Source organism: Ascaphus truei, chromosome 1 (genome assembly GCF_040206685.1).
Source record: "Ascaphus truei isolate aAscTru1 chromosome 1, aAscTru1.hap1, whole genome shotgun sequence".
NCBI lineage: Eukaryota > Metazoa > Chordata > Amphibia > Anura > Ascaphidae > Ascaphus > Ascaphus truei.
This window is the reverse complement of record NC_134483.1, coordinates 310,763,537-310,784,982: the sequence shown is the minus strand read 5'-3', so window position 1 is coordinate 310,784,982 and position 21,446 is coordinate 310,763,537.

Genomic DNA, 21,446 nt, shown 5'->3' with positions numbered 1-21,446 from the left:
TGCCCTCATCAATTAATCTTCGAATACATATTCAGACATAAAAAAGTATTTACTACTGTGAAGCGTGATGTACACTAATGGCGCTATATAAATAAAGACATACAATACAATACAATTAATAAATACTTTTTACTTTTTACTGATTTTTTTTATAGTTACCATTCATTTAGTTTTAATCAGAAAATAAATGGAAATGTGAGCACTAAAATAAAAATAAATAAAAGTAAAGGTAACATTCTGCATACTTAGTCCAAAGAGTTAGAAGTCCATCAGGTTCAGGCAATGAAGGAGGCTGTGAAACACTGTGGTACCAAGTTGTCTTTGGAATGCTGTGCAATCCTCATGTCAGAGCTGAATTTCTGTAGTAGCAACACCATCAGCATGGGGGAGGTTTTGATTAGTAATGATTTGTTTGCAACAACATAACAAGGTGTGAAATTGCTTATGTAAATGACCGTAACCAATATGAAAATGATGTCACTGCATAAAAGTGCCACTAAGTCTAAAACCTTCTGGTTCGGTCACACATAGGCAACAACGAGAAACAGAACCCCAAGGAGAGCACTCATACACTCTAGATCACAGGTACACAGGTGGATAAATGTATATGTGGATGAGGAGTGAATAAATTAAAATACTTTATTAGGAGTAATAACTCAAATGATATAAAATAGAACGCTGTAGAATCAAAGTGTAATGATTCTATGTGAACCAATATAACAGCGAATTATAAAACCAGATCGGATGCAGCAATAAAGGTGGCCAATGGCTTATCCTCACTAGGAAGAGGGTAATACTAGTACAATGACCATGGCAGTAATAGCTGTATATAGATCCTTACTAATATCTGAGGTCTATAGGGGTAACCACTGAGTGTGTGTAAATATAGCCACTAGTAGTATGGGTGGATCCCTGCCACAGTTAAGTGGCTGACCTGTAGTGTATAGAGCTACTGTAATCAATGTGATGAAACACTGTGTAGACTTGGTACCATGTCTCTGGGTATGCACTCTATATGGTCTTGACTAGGACACAGTATTAGTATACCTGATCCAAAATTCCTGTCTGACCAGTGGTGGAGTTTCCCTGGGGTTACAATAGCACAATACAGTGTGTATATTACACCAAATGTACTCCCTGTAGCATGTATAGATAGTTAGTCTCCCTGCCAGTATAATTAGAATGCATACCTTGCACAGATGGAATAGATTGTTTAGCTTAGCCACAGGTAAGTGAACACAGATAGGTAGGATCAAAAGCTATTATAACAGTGCACAAGTAGTGCCTGTTTACACATGAAGTCCAATGTTACAGACAGTAAGATGCATCCGATCGTTTGTAGCCACCCTGGTGATTAGGCTTCATAGCGGTACACCTTCTGGCTAGTGCAGGGTGTTTGCATATATATGCAATCAAACCAGAGGGTACTGCTACATTAAAAATGTCATCACGTCGGGATTATTGCTCGTGATCGGAGCGCGTCCGCTTCTAGTAGCTCTCCGTTTAGAGTTATGTTTATGCACTAATATATATATATATATATATTTTAATGTAGCATTATACATTAAATTGTACATGGTCATTGTACTAGTATTACCCTCTTCCTAGTGAGGATAAGCCATTGGCCACCTTTATTGCTGCATCCGATCTGGTTTTATAACTCGCTGTTATATTGGTTCACATAGAATCATTACACTTTGAATCAACAGCGTTCTATTTTATATCATTTGAGTTATTACTCCTAATAAAGTATTTTAATTTATTCACTCCTCATCCACACATACATTTATCCACCTGTGTACCTGTGATCTAGAGTGTATGAGTTCTCTCCTTGGGGTTCTGTTTCTCGTTGTTGCCTACCTATGTTTACCCCTGATTGTAGCACCGCCACTCTTACACCTATATAGCAGTAGCGAGGGTTTCCCCTTCCCCAGCCCCTATCCCTTTCCCTCAGTTCGTGGTTCGGTCACACATACAATGGTTTCACACTTGTGAGCAAGGATAGTTTCTTGTTATTTTGTTGCAAATAAATTGTTACTTGTCACATTATGACCATGAAAAGGTAACATTTTGTGCGTGGTATGGCATCCAAGAAAATAACCTGTACAATGTGAACTGATTTGCTCTGGCAGGCAGTGAAGCTGTTAAGTTTTGTGGCCAGTGTGTTTTTCAAGGAAGTTGAGGCACCATAAGTAAAGGGCGGCATAAGGTTCCAAATGACCTGTAGCCAGGCCAAAAAGGATGATATTTAACAGGAAATAAATTGTAGATCAGAGGTGGCTGGAGAAGTGGGAAGCATAGGGTTAAGTGAGGAGAAGGCTGAGTGAGGTGGGTGTAGCACAAGAATGTAAGGCCATGATTATATCAGAAATCGCCCGTGGTGTCTCCTGTAGAGACACCAAGCGGCACAAAAACACCTGTTATACATCCCTGAAAACTGCTTATACCAAATGCAGCTGTCTCCCCGCGGCAAAGCAGGAGACAGTTCAGGAGATGGGCAAATTTGTTTTCAAGCAGCGACAGCCACGTCACATGATGCAGCCGTCCAATCAAAATGAAGTCCAGTGCTCCAATCATGTTCCTGCAAAATCTAGCCAATGAAAATCCTAGAAAAAAATTTACCTCAGGATTTCATACAAAATAGTTTTCCTTTATTGAAAAGCGATATATACCTTGAAGAACATGCCTTACACATTGAAGAACATAGATAATTATTGACTGACTTAATTAATTATTTAAAATAATAATAAAGTAATTCATTAAATTACATTCATTATTTTATTAATTAGTAATTAATCAATCACTATTATGGACAAATCTTCAATGGAAAAATTCATAGGATAGGTTTTGGAAAGGCAGGCGTTGTGGTAAAGGAAGTGACATCCGAGCATATCTCCCCTGCAGTCGCTTGCTAAATCTCTTGTGCATGTGCACATGTAGCTCTGCAGTGTCGCTACTTACAAAGCCACAGGAGAGTGCGGCTGCACTGAAGCTCTTTGTATAATCATGGCCTAAGGAAGTGAAATGTGTTGGGGGGGGGGGGGGCGGTATTGATTTAGTTAAATGTAGGACATGTTTTATTTTTTTTACATACAGGGTAGGTACCTTAGGTCTGCGAGGACCTATGGGGTTAACACTGGGACCCCCAGACACTCGTGGGCCCATCCGTGGACACCATTGTGGCCCACAGTGACACGTGGGGACCACCCGGAGGCCCACGGTGCCTTGCATGGACCACCAGTAGACCCCCAGACCCTGTGGGCACCCTCCTCTGGTGCACTGGGGGGCCTGCGGACACCTGTCGTGAACACCGAGGACTACCGTAGGCCTGGGGTATTAAGCCTGTATGTAAAATAATAAATCATGTTTTTATGGGGGGGGGGCACAGGGGGTAGGTAGGTTATGTATTGTTTATTAAATATGGTAATGTTTTTTGTGGGGCCTAGGAGGTGGGTAGTGGGGCTACTCTCTGTAGTGTTTTTATTGTGGGTAGTGGGGGTGGGTGAAGGGGGTATTGTCCCCAAGGGTGGGTAGGTAGGCCTCCCGGTTGGGTGAGGGTGGGTTAACCCCTTAATTACTCTAGCGGTTACTAACCACTAAGGTGATTAAGGGGTTAGGGGACATTACATTGGCTCTTTTTATTCTTGTGTATTTTGTTTCAGCACCGGAGGGCAGGGACGGTGTGAGGATGAGGACGACCTTCATCGTGGGTGCCTGGCAGGGGTGAGTGAAAGATGTATTTATTTTATTTATTCTGCTTATTGTATTTGAAATGGGCAAATGCATTATTATCCATATATGGATAATAGTAATTTTGCCCATTAATGTACTGTATGTGTTAGGGTGGGAGGGGGGATGTATTTGATATAGTAATGTTTGTTGAGGGCCTAGGAGGTGGGTAGTGGGGCGGTAGTGTGTATTGTAGTGTTTTTATTGTGGGTAGCGGGGGTGGGTGAAGGGGCTATTAGCCGCAAGGATGGGTATTTAGACCTTGCGGCTGGGTAGCAGGAGGGGTTAACCCCTTCATTGCCTTAGTGGTATTAACCGCTAAGGTAATGAAGGGGATAAGTCCACCCGCAGTCCCCTCGCAAGGCCTAAACTCTCACCAAGGGCCAAATACCACCTTCACCCACCCTCGTTAGCTACAATAAGCCTGACATGGGTGGTTAACCCCTTCATTGTCTTGGCGGTTAGCCGCTAAGGTAATGAAGTGGGCTGTGAATGCACTTTTCCTGCATCGGATGCATGCCGGGGGTCTCCGGTGCTGATAATAATGGGTATTATCCACCGTTATTATCTGCCGTTCGCTGATGTTAGTTGATGTGAAAGCTGCTCTATTTCTATCAGAAACTCACATGCCCTTTATCCCCTGTACCCAATTTTCCTACTTTATCTGTCCATGAAATGTCTGTGAAGTGACTGAATAACCCTGTTCTTTTATTGTAATCATTTATTTTTTATAACTCTGTGCCCAGGACGTACTTGAAAAGGAGAGGTATCTCTCAATGTATTACTTCCTGGTAAAACATTTTTATAAATAAAATAAAAAATCAATCCGATGCAAGAAAACGGCCTGATTTTTTCTAAATCCCGTATTGCAGCTCAGCTCCAGCTTCTTGACAACTTTTAGTTTCTTTGGAGAGAAATTCTCCATTCTAGAGCCCTGATCCACGGCAAGATGCTGATTGGGGCTACTAGAATACAGAGAGTTTGAAAAGCTGGCGAGAAGCAGCGAGATAGGGCTTCTCGCCAAGTGGTCAGCGGATTTTTTTTCTGCCAAAAAAAAAGGAGAGTTTTCCTATTCTAGACAACTTCTCGGGGCTTACTGAATAACAGTAGGACGTGCCTTCTTGGCGGACTTTTCTGATTCACAAGAAGTCACGTCCGCAGATCCTTTTTTTAGGAATAGGTACGACAGGACACCAAAAACCCCCCTTACCCGACAGACCAGGAGAGGTGGGTGGAAACCACCGATACCCACTACCGGACTCCAGAAAGGAGAGAGGAGAGAGGGGGGAGAGAGGAAGACGGAGAAGACGGTAGTCTACAACATCTCCGGTCATGCATTGACTACAACAGAAATTGATGTCCTCCAGAAGGGGTTATCGTATGTACCTACATACAAACAGGATCCGTTCCTATAGGAGGTTGATCTTTTCAAACTCAATAGACAATTGCGTCTCAAAGATTTTTATAGCAAACCTACAGGGGATACATCAACAAGCACCCACAGGGACCTAATTACTGGGGGCCGTTTCAAGACTAGGGGCATCATGCAGTAAGCAGCAAAAAAAAGCATTAGCCAGTTTTGAAATTAGCCATGTTTTTGGCGTGTTAAACTCGCTGTATGCTGTAAGGACCGAATCCCTGGCAAATTAATGCGCCACCACCATTTGATAAAATGGCTAGTTATGGCTCGCGAGACGGCTGCCTGGCGAGAAGCTGCCGAGAAGCCGTCCCCTGCCGAGATCTGTCTGCAGCAGAGAGAGATTCGCCGCTCTCTCTGCGCAAACATCGGCACATTAAAAATTATTTTTTAAACCATTTTTATTCATAGTGTACATGTGCAGGGGGTCTCCGAAGCTGAACCGCATTGGTTTCGGGTCCGGGGACCCCTGCTTCCCGAGATACAGGCCCCTTTATGAGGGGACCCCCTGCTCCCACATAATATTATTAAAATACATTGTACAGAAAATTCTCTTCTGTTTACCAGTAGATTCATTGGGGTATTTAGGATATCTGTAGATATACCCTTATAGTATGTTTAATTAAAACAGATAAGAATATTGACTAAAATTTGGTTTTAACAATTGAAATGTATAACTGTTGCTAATATCATTTATATGAATGTGTTGGCAACTACAGTATATCCTTTTGATATCTTTAGATATACCCTTGTAGTACGCACAACAACAAAAAAAATAGACAAGGACATCAACTACAAGTTGGTTTTAATAATTTTATAGTATTATTGTTATTCATTTATTTTTATATACATCACTGTGTGCTGGCAAGTATTCAATAATGTAGATGCAATATTGGTTGTTCACGTGTGTACATAATTTGTTCTACTTACAATTTAGATTGCCAACACACTGTTTTTTGCCTATTAACTAATCAAGCTAATTGGACTCGGGGGGTATATAGTATGAGACCCCACAAACCCAGAGTCCATCCCCTGAAGAAGTCAGTCAATCTGATGAAACGCGTAGGGAAGGTGTGCAGTGGACTTTCCAACGCTTGCTATTGAACTGCTGAGAATCTGTACCGGTCCGGTATCTTGGACGATTCCCGTGACGTCATCCGCTGGTCCGCGGCATCTACCGTCCCCGGTGGGAACTAAAGATCATCTGGTGGTGTGTACCGGGTGAGAGACGATCGTGGAGCGCCTGATACGTCAGTTCCTGCAGGCAGTGAACAACGGAGGCAGCATTCTGTTCCAGTGGAGTCACGGAGGGACTACAGCAGCAAAGCAGCATTTCCTGGTCCTAGGAGCATGAGTATTACTCATACAATGCTTTTAAATGTTTTATGTTTGTGAGTTCATTTTTATTGAGATTTTTGGGAATTAAATATATCGATTTTTGCACAGTAATGCACTAGGATTTGGCGCTTTTTTTCTTATATCTTTCTATGCAGGTGGAGAAGGAAGTCGTTGTGCCCTTGTAAAGAAGCTGCCTGTTGGTCCTAATAGTGCTACTGTTACTCCCCCATTATTGGACTTATTTGTTGGACTCTAGAGGACTATCTGCATTGAGCAGATTAAGGAAAGTTCACAGCACCACACATTTTTTTGTTTAAATTGTATTTTTTAGTTGCTTTGATTAGACATTCATTATGCACTATTGGTTTATTAATTAATCTCATTATTTAAGGATATATTGTATTATTTTATCATATATTAATTCATTAATATTGTGTTTATATATTTATAATCCACTAATAGTCTATTTATAGATACCCTATATTTCTGGCTATTCACACACGAGCGCAGACCTTCATTGTATATATTGTTAATATTTTTTCAACTTCACGGTCAGCAGCTGTTGGTTGGGTGCCAGAAATACAGTCTTCATTATGATGTCTAATAGTAAAGAAAGATTAGCCAGAAGGCAAAATTATCTCAAACCAGCTGAGTCTATTACAGTTGAGATTATGGAGAAGGGTATAGATTTAAAAACCAATTTCTTTAGGCTTGAGAAATTGGCAAAGGAGGAGATGAAGCATTGGCTTGATCTACTCTCATTGGAAAGATATCTAAATGAAAATATAATTCCTAGAGGTTTAAGAGTAACAAAGAAACCTACATTTGAAACCAGTGAGGATTTTTCCTCAAAATGGAACTCCATTTTGGAGAAATGTTCCTTCTCATTGATTCGCTTATTAATCTCGTACCGAGAGGAGAGAGTGAAATTCACTGAGAAGGAAATAGAGGAAGTACAACAAATTTTAATGCCATATACAGAGAGCGACGAGTTTCAGGAATTGGATCAATTGGTGAATAAGAGAGTACTAAATTATGAAAAAGATATTATGGAACGCAAAGACACAAAATATCATAGAGATACTAATGACTATGCTACTAATCAGGTTACTAATTGGAAAAGAGTTAAGCGAGATGATTCTAAACACCACTATCCCCCTAAGAAGGGAAAGAAACAATACAAATATAGGGAAAGAAGCAGGGACTACCAACATACCTCAGGAGTAACACCTAGAACACATACACCCAGGACTAATAAACAGAAGGAAAACAAACCTACTACACCGGGGTGTTCTACAGAGAATAGATTTGAGGTTTTGACAGATTCCCCTAAGAATTCAGATCTTGCTAATAAAGAAGGTGGAGAAAAAAGTGGGGCCATTCCCAAACACACCAATAGGGATTCATCACCATCTCGGTCCAAAATAACCTCACATACTGCTTCTTTTTTAGAGTTGGTGAAGAAGGAGGAAGAGAGAGAGAAAAGGAGAACTTACCCATTATGGGACAGACATCCCACAGTGCGGGAACACTCCTCACAATGCAGAAAAAGAAACAGCGAGGAAGAAGATCTGGGCAGCGTGAACAAAGAAAGAAGGAAGGCAGACTAAGGACATTGATGCCGGAGAGTCACGGTATTTTCAACCTATCAAGTTTTGTATTGTCAGCACATCATACCGCACTCCTCTCTAAAGGTCTTTCTTTTGCACCTTGTAGTTCACCTAAAAAATTCAATTTATTTGTAGATTTAAATAAATATATTAGGAAGGTCACACTAATGGGATTTTTCACTATGAAGGGCAAAGAGTAGGAGGAGATGTTCAGCTCTCAAGAGAGGGATTGTATTAAAGCCATGACTTCACTATTGGCAGATGGCTCTGACACAGCTGACATTGATACAAACTGTGGCCAAAATTTGGACATTTTTACACAACATACTACACATCTTAATGATGTTGTATTGGATATTGTGGAAAATTTGGTAGATCCAGTATTGTCTTCCTCCACTGTTGCTGATAATACCTCCGTGGAATCCTTTACAGTTAACATCAAACATTCACCTTTCATCCCAAAATCCACCTTCTTCCCCTATCAAGCAAAGGGGGGGGGGTTCATTGATACATTTTACACACTAGTATTGAAAGATTTTGAATCCCTCTGCCAAAATATACCTGTATTACAAAAAAGTAATTTACATAAAAACGAACTACAGGCTTTAAAAGAGTTGAGCGAAGATAGTGAAATTGTAATAAGACAGGCAGATAAAGGTGGCGGAATAGTGCTTCAAGATAAGAGTGTATACATAGCAGAAGCAAATCGGCTGTTAGGTGATGGGAAGTCATATGTACCTCTACAAAGAGACCCAATGGATATCTATCAAAAGGATCTCAAAATATTCCTCTTAGAGGCAAAACATGAGGGAATCATCACACAGGCAGAATTTGATTTCTTATTCAAAAGAAACCCTAGAACACCAGTGTTTTACCACATACCAAAGATACACAAAGATACAACTAACCCACCAGGGAGACCTGTTGTCTCTGGGGTTGAGTCTATGACGTCCAGCGTGTCCCAGTATGTTGACCATTTTTTACAGCCTATGGTGGTCAAGTTAAGATCACATATTAGGGACACGCTGCATGTTATAGACTCAATCTCAGGGATACCTTGGAAATCCACTTACATTTGGGCCACATGTGATGTGGCCTCTTTGTACACATGCATTGGTCATACAAAGGGAGTGGCAGCAATAGCACATTTTTTGGAAAAGGACAATCTTATCAACAAAACACAGAGAGAATTCATTTTAAATGCAATCCTGTTCATTTTGGAACATAATTATTTTTTATTTGGAGATGATTACTATCTTCAGATCTGTGGAACGGCTATGGGCACCCGCTTTGCCCCCAGCTATGCAAACCTATACATGGGCCTATGGGAGGACACTCATGTGTGGGGTAATGCTAGGCTGGGGGCGGGCTTGGTGTACTATGGCCGTTTCATAGACGACCTGATTTTCATCTGGGACGGTGAACAGGAGGCATTGAGTGAGATTCTAAAAGCATTTAATGACAATCAGATGGATTTTAATTTTTGGGATTTGGAATTAATGGTGAACAACAAGAATGAAATTGTAACAAAAACATTTTTCAAAAAAGTGTCCACAAATGCATACCTACATTTCAACAGCAACCATTACCATAAATGGTTGGAGAACGTCCCCAGGGGCCAATTTTTCAGAATCAGGAGGAATTGTTCTCTTGATTCGGACTACTTGGCCCAGGGGGACGCTCTTGTAAAAAAGTTTGTGGACAAAGGTTACAATCACCATAAGGTCCTAGAAACTTTTAAACAAGTGGGCCAACTGGATAGACAAGAACTTTTAGATCAGTCAAAAGGCAATATAATATCCAGAAATAGAAAGAGGCAGATAAGGGACAAGAATGAGATCTGTATCCCACAATTTATAACACAATTCAACTGTGCTTCACAAAAAATTAAAAATATATTAAACAAACACTGGGGAATTTTGCTTAATGACCCAATCATAGGCAAAAATCTACCACCCAAAATACCGGTGATATTTCAGAAAGCCAGAAATATAAAATCAATCGTGGCACCCAGTAGACTGAAAAAATTCAGAAATGCTGTACAAACAAATAAGAACGTAAAAAATGGTAATTTCCTGTGCAATCGCTCAAGATGCCTTACATGCAAACACTTAAAGAAGACTGAGAGTGTCACATCCCACTCTAATGGATCAGTACATCAAATAAAAGGCCATATCAACTGTCTGTCCACTCACATTGTATATGCCATTACATGCCCCTGCGGGCTTCAGTATATTGGTAGAACCAAAAGGGCCCTATGTATACGATTCCTGGAACATCGACGTAATATAATTCATGGGTTAAAAACACATAGTTTATCCAGACATTACGAATTGAAGCACAATAAAGATCCGTCCTCATTAGTAATCATGGGGGTTGAGGCCATCAATTCTATACTTCTGAGTGGAGATAGGCATAAATTGCTTAATCTTAGAGAAACATACTGGATCTACGAATTGAATACACTGAGTCCAGAAGGCCTGAATGATTGTATTGATGTTAGCACAGTCATCTAAATCCACTTCTGTCTATATTTTGAGATGGATTTTTCTCCTGTTTTCTTTTTGCTTCCTATCACTATAGGATGGGTAATGTTACATGTCTGGTGACCACGGAGGTCTGGGTTGAACATGTTCACATGTTCCCTTCGTGATCGCCAGACGTGAAGGATTTTGGCGGCGTGGTGGATCTTTTTTCTGATGACGATCTTCTGGATCTGTGAAGTCGCTGAGGCGGTCTATATCTTCATCTGTGGTAAATGATACGACTGAGGGTCGATTTTCCAAGTCTGATACATCAGACGTACTAGATGCTCCAGATGTTCTTCTTTTTAAGATGGATTTATTTGGAGTGGATTTTCTTGGATATGGGTTCTTTCTGTATGGATCTCTTTTCTGTGTTTGCTCTTGTTGGTACGTCATCCTTGGTGGGGGTGGTTTCTGCCATGCATAGATTTGGTTCTTCTCGTAATCTATTCTGTCTCTCTCAAACTTTGATTGTTTTTTAATCATAATCTTTTCTTCAATGTCATTAATGGTTTTTATCTTTGTCATTAAAGTTCTCCATATCTCTATAGGACTTTAAATTAAGTTGAAGATCTTTGATTGTTTTTTTCACCCCATTCCTTTCTTGTATTTTGGTTTTTATGATCAATTCAATCAGCTTTTCAGAGCATTCGTCTAGAATTTTTATCCATTCAGTCTCAAAGTCTTTATTGGGGAAACCAAAAGAGGGAGTTTTTTTAATACGAAGCCCTCTTGGTATTCTTTTAACAACTAGATAATTGTCCAGTGTTGTAATATCCCACCATAGACGAACATTGGATGATAGAGCTTTTTCAAATTTCAAAAAATATAAATTTAAATCTGTATTATCTTCGCAAACATCAGATATGGTATTATCAAACACATACGCTGCTCTTCTTTTACGGCCAGCATTGTCTGCACAACTTTGTATGTATGTGATCTCAGTGTCTGTGGGTTCCACAATAATATCATCAGTCCCCTCCTCCTCCATTTCAGATTGTGCCAAGTATTGATGTGAATGTATTTAAAATATAAAAGCAGTGGTGTAAGTTCTAGCCCCTGTAATTCAAAAATATTGTATCCAAAAATTGAATGATATCCCAAAAATAGCAAGCTGACGGATGTATGAGCAAAGTCAGTGATAGATAGGAGATGAACTCCCGAATACCGTGCTCAGCTAGATGGGAATCTTTGCAAGGGTATATGCAGATAGTGTATCATGTACAGAGTAATGGTTTAACATCCAGGAAGGAACAATCTTCTATAGCATGTATACCGTGTCATCCATGAATTTAACCCCTTCCTGTAACTGTAGGACCTGTATCTCCAGGTAAAGTCAGTAATAAATGTCTGACTACCTGATAACAGTATGTTGTCCCCTAGGAAGCATATGGGTGCATAAGGATAAGCCCCCAGCTGTGATTAAACAGGCTGGGGTACTCACGGTTGTAGAGGTGGATGTTCTTTCAGCGTGCGTCACGCTAATGATGAGCATATGTAGAAATCCTCAAAGAGGTAGGAGCGGAGCACAGCAGAATGGATGCAGGGGCTGAACACCAGAGTAAATAAAAATCCTTTAATTCACGATCAACATCATGGTAGTGGATAGACAAACTTCTCTTACGCGTTTCAGGCTTTCGCCCTTTATCAAAGAGAACCAAATTTTACTGCAAGTGCCCCGCTGATATAGGTATCTCCCCTCCGCTGCCAGCTGATCAGGATTTCATAATTTGTTGGCGCGAATCGCCGAACTGCAGTCTGATTGGCTGTAAGAGACAGCCAATGAGATGAATGAACCGGCATATTGTGAGCAGGGGGCGGCTCAGATCAGCGGAGCGGCTGCAGCAAGTCTTTGCAATAGGTTAAAAAGCAACAGCAGTGTACACAGTAACTTTTGAAGCATATTAAAAACAATATGATGTTACAAAAACAATCTACCAAACTGAAATGGTGGTATGGAGGATAATACAGTGGGGAAAGAAGGGTATCTATATATACATAATTTATAACAGGACTGTTATTGCAACCAACTGTATAGACTATAAAGAAATTGGTCTATGTACAAATAGCCAGTTGTTTAAGTGAAGTCTAAATGATCTTAAAGACATATACACTGTAGGTAGTCCTGATATATTGACTTAATGTTAGTAAAAATAGAGCCAACATAATACACATTTGATCTCACACCTATACACATATGTGTATTTATTTCATACTATACTATCAAGTTATTTTTGTTCATGCATATCACATATATTGCTTCTATATAGTTTGTTATTTCTTATATAATTAATAGAAAAGGAACAGATAGATAGTACAATGCTAGTCATAAGATACATTTCTTGTCACATAAACTCTTTCTGTATAATGATTTATTATGTATTTATTATGTATATACCAGATAGACAATGAAAGTGCTAATTTCAAGATGTGTTTGTTATCAACTGCTTATGTATTATATGGTTCTAATAGAGGTGAGTCATTGTCACCCCATGTTGTATAGATGTTTTATATGAAGATACAATAATCATGGGCACATTATTATTTGTGTTATATTATTTCAGGAAATGTTTCAATTCCCAGTCTGTGTTCATACCATTGGGAGCCAGTGTTCCTAAGGTATATATCCAGTGCATTTCTCGGCGATTGAGGAGTGATTCTCTATCACCTCCTCTAGGATGTATAGCTATATGTTCGAGAGCACTGAATGTTAGGCGATCTACTGAACCTTGAACACAATTCTTAAAATGTCTGGCCACTGGGTAATTGTCATCCTTATTCCTTATAGTTCTAATGTGTTCCCTGATTCTTATCTTAAGTGGTCTTGTTGTTCTTCCAATATAATTACACCCACATGCACATCTGAGAACATAAATAACAAATTGAGTTACATGTTAGAAATGAATTGATCCTATATTTACGTCCAGTGTATATGTTCCTTACTGATTTCATTGGAAGTGCGAATTTACAGAAATTACATGTTCCACATTTGTGAAATCCCTTTGGTAGTTTTCTTTCAGTAGCCAGTCTGTCTCTATACATACTAGGTGATAAATGATCCCCCAATGTTTTTGCTTTACGGTATACTGCACCGACACACTTTATTCGAGCAAATACCCGGTATGTACCTGGCAGATACCTGGAATGCGCCACTCCTCACCTCTGACAAGCCCCGTTGCATTTGCCTTCCCAGCCTGGGTTCATGCCTGGCTGATGGGCGGCTGATCTGTTAAATGATAATGATTAGGATTTAATAGGCTGCAATGCTTCGCGTGTCTACCAGATGGCATAAATTCATGAATTGTAATGCAGTATATATATATATACTGTGCAGTATTGCAGCCAGCGGGAATAAAATGCTTCAATCCCTGCTTGGAAAATAACTCAATGCACTCGGGCAGAAAACAGTCACAAACCTCAATACACCCGGGTATACCCGAATTCGTGGGACTAGCCAAGCTCGAATAAAGTGTGTCGCCAGTGTACTATTTTTGGATTAGATTGGGTGACTTTATCCAAATCTCCATCTAATTTAAGTATCTTCCAATGTTTATTGAGAATTGATCGTATGGTATTTGATTGTTTTGAGTATGTGGTGATAAATAAGGGTACCTCTCCCTCTAGTGTGCCCCTTTTCTTATGTTTGTTGTTCTTATATCTAGATAGTAGATCTATTCTATTGCATTCTTTCACGTTCTGAAAAGCATCTTCAATTACATCATCCGAATAACCACGAGATTTGAATCTAGTTTTTAGGTGTTCTGCTTGATCACTGAAAGACTTTTCTGTTGAGCATATCCTCCTAAGACGGAGAAATTGACTCCTAGGAATGCTGTTTAACAGTGGTTTCGGGTGTGCACTATTTGCTCTGAGCAGGGAGTTGCGAGAATGTTCCTTTCTGTAGATATTTGTTTGTATTGAAAGGTTAGTATCCACATATAGGTGGAGATCCAAAAAATCAATATGTTGGTCATGGACCGTATGTGTGAATCTAAGGTTGCAGTCGTTGGATTCAAGGTATGCAAAAAATAATAAAAGTGTCTGTGCATCCCCAGACCAGATTAATAACAAGTCGTCAATATATCGACGGTAGAACTTGATATAGTGTCTGTATGGGTTAGTGTCACCGAAAATGTGTTTGGATTCCCAAAGTCCCATAAATAAGTTGGCATAGGAGGGTGCAAAGGAGGTCCCCATAGCCGTGCCCTGTGTCTGTAGATAAAATTGATTGTTGAAAGTGAAATAATTGTGCTGTAATAAAAATAATACACAATCCAAAATAAACGTGATTTGTGCTAAGTGAAGATTAGAATTGTTTAGAAAGTGAGTGATTGCTTTAAGGCCTTTAGTGTGTTCAATAATCGTGTATAAGGAGGTGACATCTAAAGTGACCCAAGTGTATGTGTGAGACCATGTGATATTATTTATGTCTGAAAGCAAATCAAAAGAATCTTTCAAAAATGTTTATATTTATATTTAATCACTTATCACGTATACATAGATTTCTTTTTTCACCGTCACAATTCTCAAACCCCCTTTCCTTTCCCCCCCTCCCCCCCCACCCCTCCCTTCCCCCCCCTCCCACCCCCCCCCCCCTCTCCCCTTCCCTCTTTCCATCACACCGAGGAGTGTTGGGAGACAAGCTGAACCATGCAAATTTGCTGGGCTGACTATTCAAGTGACCTAGGATACATGTCCGGTCTAAACTTCCAAAAATATATTTCACAAATGCTGCTCTCTTCCACGCTGGTTCTATTTTATAGTTCAAATTGTAATCATACTAAAAGATACTTTCACCTCCAATTTATGGGATACCTATCAATATTCATAGTCACATACACAAATCTCTCAAATTTTTCAACAATAATAAGAGTAGAACCATCCATAAGGGATTATGGTTTCAATCTTTATCCATAATAATACTAAAGAAAAATATAAATAATACATTAAGGTATTAGTCATTCAATTGTAAAGAGAATATTATACTCTTCCTTATTCATCAATTGATCCACCCTCCTCAAGCCCCACTTATTTTGTGTTAAATAACACCTATCTCTTCTGTTTACCAATAGATTCATTGGGGTATTTAGGATATCTGTAGATATACCCTTATAGTATGTTTAATTAAAACAGATAAGAATATTGACTAAAATTTGGTTTTAACAATTGAAATGTATAACTGTTGCTAATATCATTTATATGAATGTGTTGGCAACTACAGTATATCCTTTTGATATCTTTAGATATACCCTTTTAGTCCGCACAACAACAAAAAAAATAGACAAGGACATCAACTACAAGTTGGTTTTAATAATTTTATAGTATTATTGTTATTCATTTATTTTTATATACATCACTGTGTGCTGGCAAGTATTCAATAATGTAGATGCAATATTGGTTGTTCACGTGTGTACATAATTTGTTCTACTTACAATTTAGATTGCCAACACACTGTTTTTTGCCTATTAACTAATCAAGCTAATTGGACTCGGGGGGTATATAGTATGAGACCCCACAAACCCAGAGTCCATCCCCTGAAGAAGTCAGTCAATCTGATGAAACGCGTAGGGAAGGTGTGCAGTGGACTTTCCAACGCTTGCTATTGAACTGCTGAGAATCTGTACCGGTCCGGTATCTTGGACGATTCCCGTGACGTCATCCGCTGGTCCGCGGCATCTACCGTCCCCGGTGGGAACTAAAGATCATCTGGTGGTGTGTACCGGGTGAGAGACGATCGTGGAGCGCCTGATACGTCAGTTCCTGCAGGCAGTGAACAACCGAGGCAGCATTCTGTTCCAGTGGAGTCACGGAGGGACTACAGCAGCAAAGCAGCATTTCCTGGTCCTAGGATCATGAGTATTACTCATACAATGCTTTTAAATGTTTTATGTTTGTGAGTTCATTTTTATTGAGATTTTTGGGAATTAAATATATCGATTTTTGCACAGTAATGCACTAGGATTTGGCGCTTTTTTTCTTATATCTTTCTATGCAGGTGGAGAGGGAAGTCGTTGTGCCCTTGTAAAGAAGCTGCCTGTTGGTCCTAATAGTGCTACTGTTACTCCCCCATTATTGGACTTATTTGTTGGACTCTAGAGGACTATCTGCATTGAGCAGATTAAGGAAAGTTCACAGCACCACACATTTTTTTGTTTAAATTGTATTTTTTAGTTGCTTTGATTAGACATTCATTATGCACTATTGGTTTATTAATTAATCTCATTATTTAAGGATATATTGTATTATTTTATCATATATTAATTCATTAATATTGTGTTTATATATTTATAATCCACTAATAGTCTATTTATAGATACCCTATATTTCTGGCTATTCACACACGAGCGCAGACCTTCATTGTATATATATATATATATATATATATATATATATATATATATATATATATATATATATATATATATATATATATACATACATATATATACATACATACATACATACATGTATATATACCCACATGATGAACCAATATACAAATAAATGTGTCAGGGTTAACAAAAACATGCTCCAATAAAAATACCACTTATCCATAACATCCTCAATGAAATACAATGCGATTTCCTAAACAAATCGAATGTAATCATCCAATCTAAAGCATCAAATGCCAATCCAAAACCTCAAATGCCACTTAAAACAATGCATTTACATTGTATACATGCTGCATAAAATGTAAGCTACATGTAGACGCTGCAAATCAATGTTAACAATACAATATTTCAAATAAAATAGCATTACATCAAAATAAGTATACAATGTAATCCAATAAAGTCACCATCAATCAATTAGCATACATGAATTACATCCCAAAACAATTAAAATAGCATCCATACAAATTACACAATTAACATATTGCTCCTTATTTGAGGAAGGCTGACAGATCAAATTCAACATTTAAACCTAGGGGACTGAGTGTTTTTAATTCAAATATCCAATAGGATTCCCTTCTAGAAATAATGTTTATTTTATCGCCCCCTCTTTTACAGAATGTGGGACATTCTATGGCATGACACTTCAGTCCTGCTGGACTTTGTGCATGTTTTAATTTGAAGTGGAGAGACACATTAAATGTTGAATTTGATCTGCCAGCCTTCCTCAAATAAGGAGCAATATGCCCCTGTCCTTGTCTGCCGGCAATGTCAGTCTTTGAGTGATCACCAATTCAAAAAAATTGATCCAGTACATTTAATATCACTGAATTTATATATTATAATTGATTTATTATAGTATTTGATATCACATTAATTTAACACACATACAATTAATTTCAACATATTATGTTTAATAACATAATTAATTAAATATTAATTCACATTTGACACTATATATATTCACATAGTATTATCACAAAAAAGTTTTTGATTTAATATAAAATAAAAAAAAAATTGTATTATATTTGATATCACAGTAATCTAATATATAATTAAAATTATATTATGTATATATATGATTAATAACACAAATAATTAAAAAGAAATATATTCACATTGACACTATATATATTCACATAATATTATAAAAAAATTCTTTGTTCTTTAGTCTCTCAAAATATGTCTCTCTGAGTAATCAGCTTCTTAATTATTAGCTTACTATATGTACACAAGTGCTTGCTGACCATCAAGTTTCTGGTGTTAACTATAACTATATATGCATATTTGTGTGTCTATCTGCATATGTTTTGTCTGTATTGTATTGATATTGCTGTTCTCCATGCTGACATCAGGGAATTAACATTTAACTTCCATTTGAACATTAGTTCAAAATGAGCCCATTAACTCATAATTAATGGAATGAAATTATACCATAAATATATGTCCCTGGGTCTCAGCATGAACAAGACCAATTGCAAGTCATTATAATACTTCATTGCGCTTCATCCACTAATATTAATATTAATACTAGTGTGATTTGTATCAAGGTTTACGTTTCATGTTATCTGTGCATAAACTGTTGTATGTATAACAAATGTTGAATGCAAACACAATTGATTTAATTGTATTCCTATAACGAAGGACTTCTAATTAGGGTGTACCCAAAAGACAATCACATCAACTATCCTATTTGAACATTCTGAGGTATAAATAGAAGCATAATCCCATGTAGCAACCATCCCTGACGAAGAGACCCATTAATAGGAGTTTCGAAACGCGTAGGAGAGGTTTTTGGCAACTTAGGGACACCGTAGCTTTGGAATCCAGGCGGTGACGTCATCAGAGGAGACAATCGGGTGAACTCGGGCAGCAAGTGATCAACGAGCCCACGAGCATTGAAGCCGGTCCCCCCGCATTAATAGACAGACGCACCCCACAGTGAGCGGTGTCTTCTGGAGGAAAAGACCCTAAACCCTTGCACATGTCCTACTCATGTCCGGTGAGTAGGATTTCAATTTTACCACGGCGGAGCAGCACATCTTCCTTAGCACAAGCGCTTGGAAGTTTTATATTTTATCTGATTAATCTATTAATTGTTTAAATGTCATATATGTCCTAATTGTCATGTTTTAATAAATGCTCTTGATTTATACACACTAGCATATCCTTGGGTAATACACTATTGCAGTGTTTTTTGCCTTTTTTTGTCTTCCTTTTCTGAGGTTTTTTCAGCTCAAAGAAAAGATCTGTTGCAAGAGAATCAACGTCCATTCTTCCCTCAGCGCCATAGGAGGTTTCATCCACACAGACTTTATATCTGGTTGGGAGATACCTGATCAACCTCTCAGGCTGCTCAAGGACTACCTTAACAACTCTGTATCACAGGTTCAATTAACATTGTATATTGTATATTGTATATTGTTTACACTAGCGCTATTCACACTTATTTTTCCACCACCTTGTCTTTATACTTGCTGAGTTCAATGTAGGAGATATCCGGAGCGTAGAAGGTACTTTTGCCAAAGTCAGGGTTGGAGAGTGAGAGTGGTCGATGTGCAATGCGGTCGATGAGGAGCGAGGAGTCAGAGGTAACCAAGATCAGGAGCCAGAGGTTGGAGTAATCAAAGCAAGCCGGTTCGGTACACAGAAGATCAAAAACTGGAACAAAGCAACAGGACAGGGACAAGGCAGGAACAGCAAGGGTAAACACAGAGTAACATGAATCTATGCTCAGCCAATGTGCCTATAACATTGGTGAGTATATATAGGCTGGATCAGCCAGCCCCCATGGGGGGTGGAGCGGGGGTACGGCCTCTGTGGTAGCTGTGATAGGTCCAGGGCTCAACGAGCAGGTGTGGCTGTTTGTGCAGCTAAAGAATGCTTCTATGAGCAGGTGCAGCTGTTAGTACAGCTAATGAAACTTGACACGTAGCTTGGGGGCGTGGTGCACATCTCATGCAAGCTCTGCGCGCAGTCAGTGTGCATCGTGATCTGGGGCCGGAGCCAGAGTACGCGGCGTCGGATGACGCCATTTTGGCGCGCGTGCATGCTGCGTGCGTCTGGTAAGGAATGTGGTCCATTGACACCCCGCGCGTGCGCGGTGGTGCTCGAGAGGATGCGCGGAGCGGCTGTACTTCGGTAATCCTTACAATTCCCTGTTTGGAGTGCGAATAGTGTCTGTTTGTTCTGGCCGAAATAAATACCCATTTATTTGATCTCTGCGTCCTGTCTGGTGCTTGATCCATCAAAGAGTTGTAGTCTCCTGTGACACTCAACATATGGAAGAATTTGGGGACAAGTTCTGAACAAAAGGGTTTAGAGTTGCATATCTTTTTTAATTGTATTCACCAGTCACATTATATATCTCTCATAAGTTATTGAAATCACATTTTTTCACAATTAGTGAAAACATGCAGTATTTATATCACTTAAATAAGTTTATTTGATCACATATTATAATATTTAAAACCAGGATCGCCTTTTACACTGTTTTGTTTTGTATGGGTGGAAGGTAATCCAGCATCATTTTGCCACTGTATTAATCCTTAGTAAAGCCACACCTTGAATATGGAGTACAATTTGGGGCAGTTCTGCATAATAAAGATAATATAGAACTGGAAAACGTGCAGAGAAGAGCGTCCAAATTAATAAAGAGGATGGAAGATCTGACCTACAGTATGAGGAAGGCCTATCCAAATAAAGTCTATTTTTACAATAGAAAAGAGGCATCTAAGAGAGAAAATGATAAATATTTATAGATTTTTTCAAAATCAGTACAGGGAACTTTTCATCTCAAGGACAGTACAAATGACACAGGGTTATTGCTTGAGCTTGGAGGAAGGCATATTTCACCAGAAGCAAAGGAAACGCTTTTTTTTTTTTACATTAACGGCAGTTCAAATCTGGAGTTAACTACAGATGTACCGAAGACTATGATGGCAGATACAATAAAGGTTAAACATATTTTTTAAGAAAGGAAACATATACAGTAATATAATGTATCAAAAAAATAAACATAGGAAGGATGTTGACCCAGGGATAATTCCATTACTGGAGTTAGGAAGGAATTTATTTTTGCCCCTTATGAGACAAAGGGGCCTATGCAATAAGCCCCGATAAAAATTTTTGTCAAGGAATCTGGGTTGAGGATCCTGGCGGCTGGAGACCGTCTCCTCATCTTAAAACACCTGCCATCACGGATGCCCAGGATGCGCAGGCTCGTGGTCCTGTTACGCGCGTGCGGATCTTGCGTGGCCTGTCTGCCCGCCTGCGGGCTCTGTCTCCGCCCCCCACTCTGGCATGCAGCGAGTGCGCTCATCCAGCCTCCCCTCTGACTCACTCCCCAGTCTCCGCCTCCGTCCTGGTGATGGACAGGACCGGCGAGGGAGTGACTTGCGCTCCGGTCTCCACCCCGACCTCAGTGTCACGCGCGCTC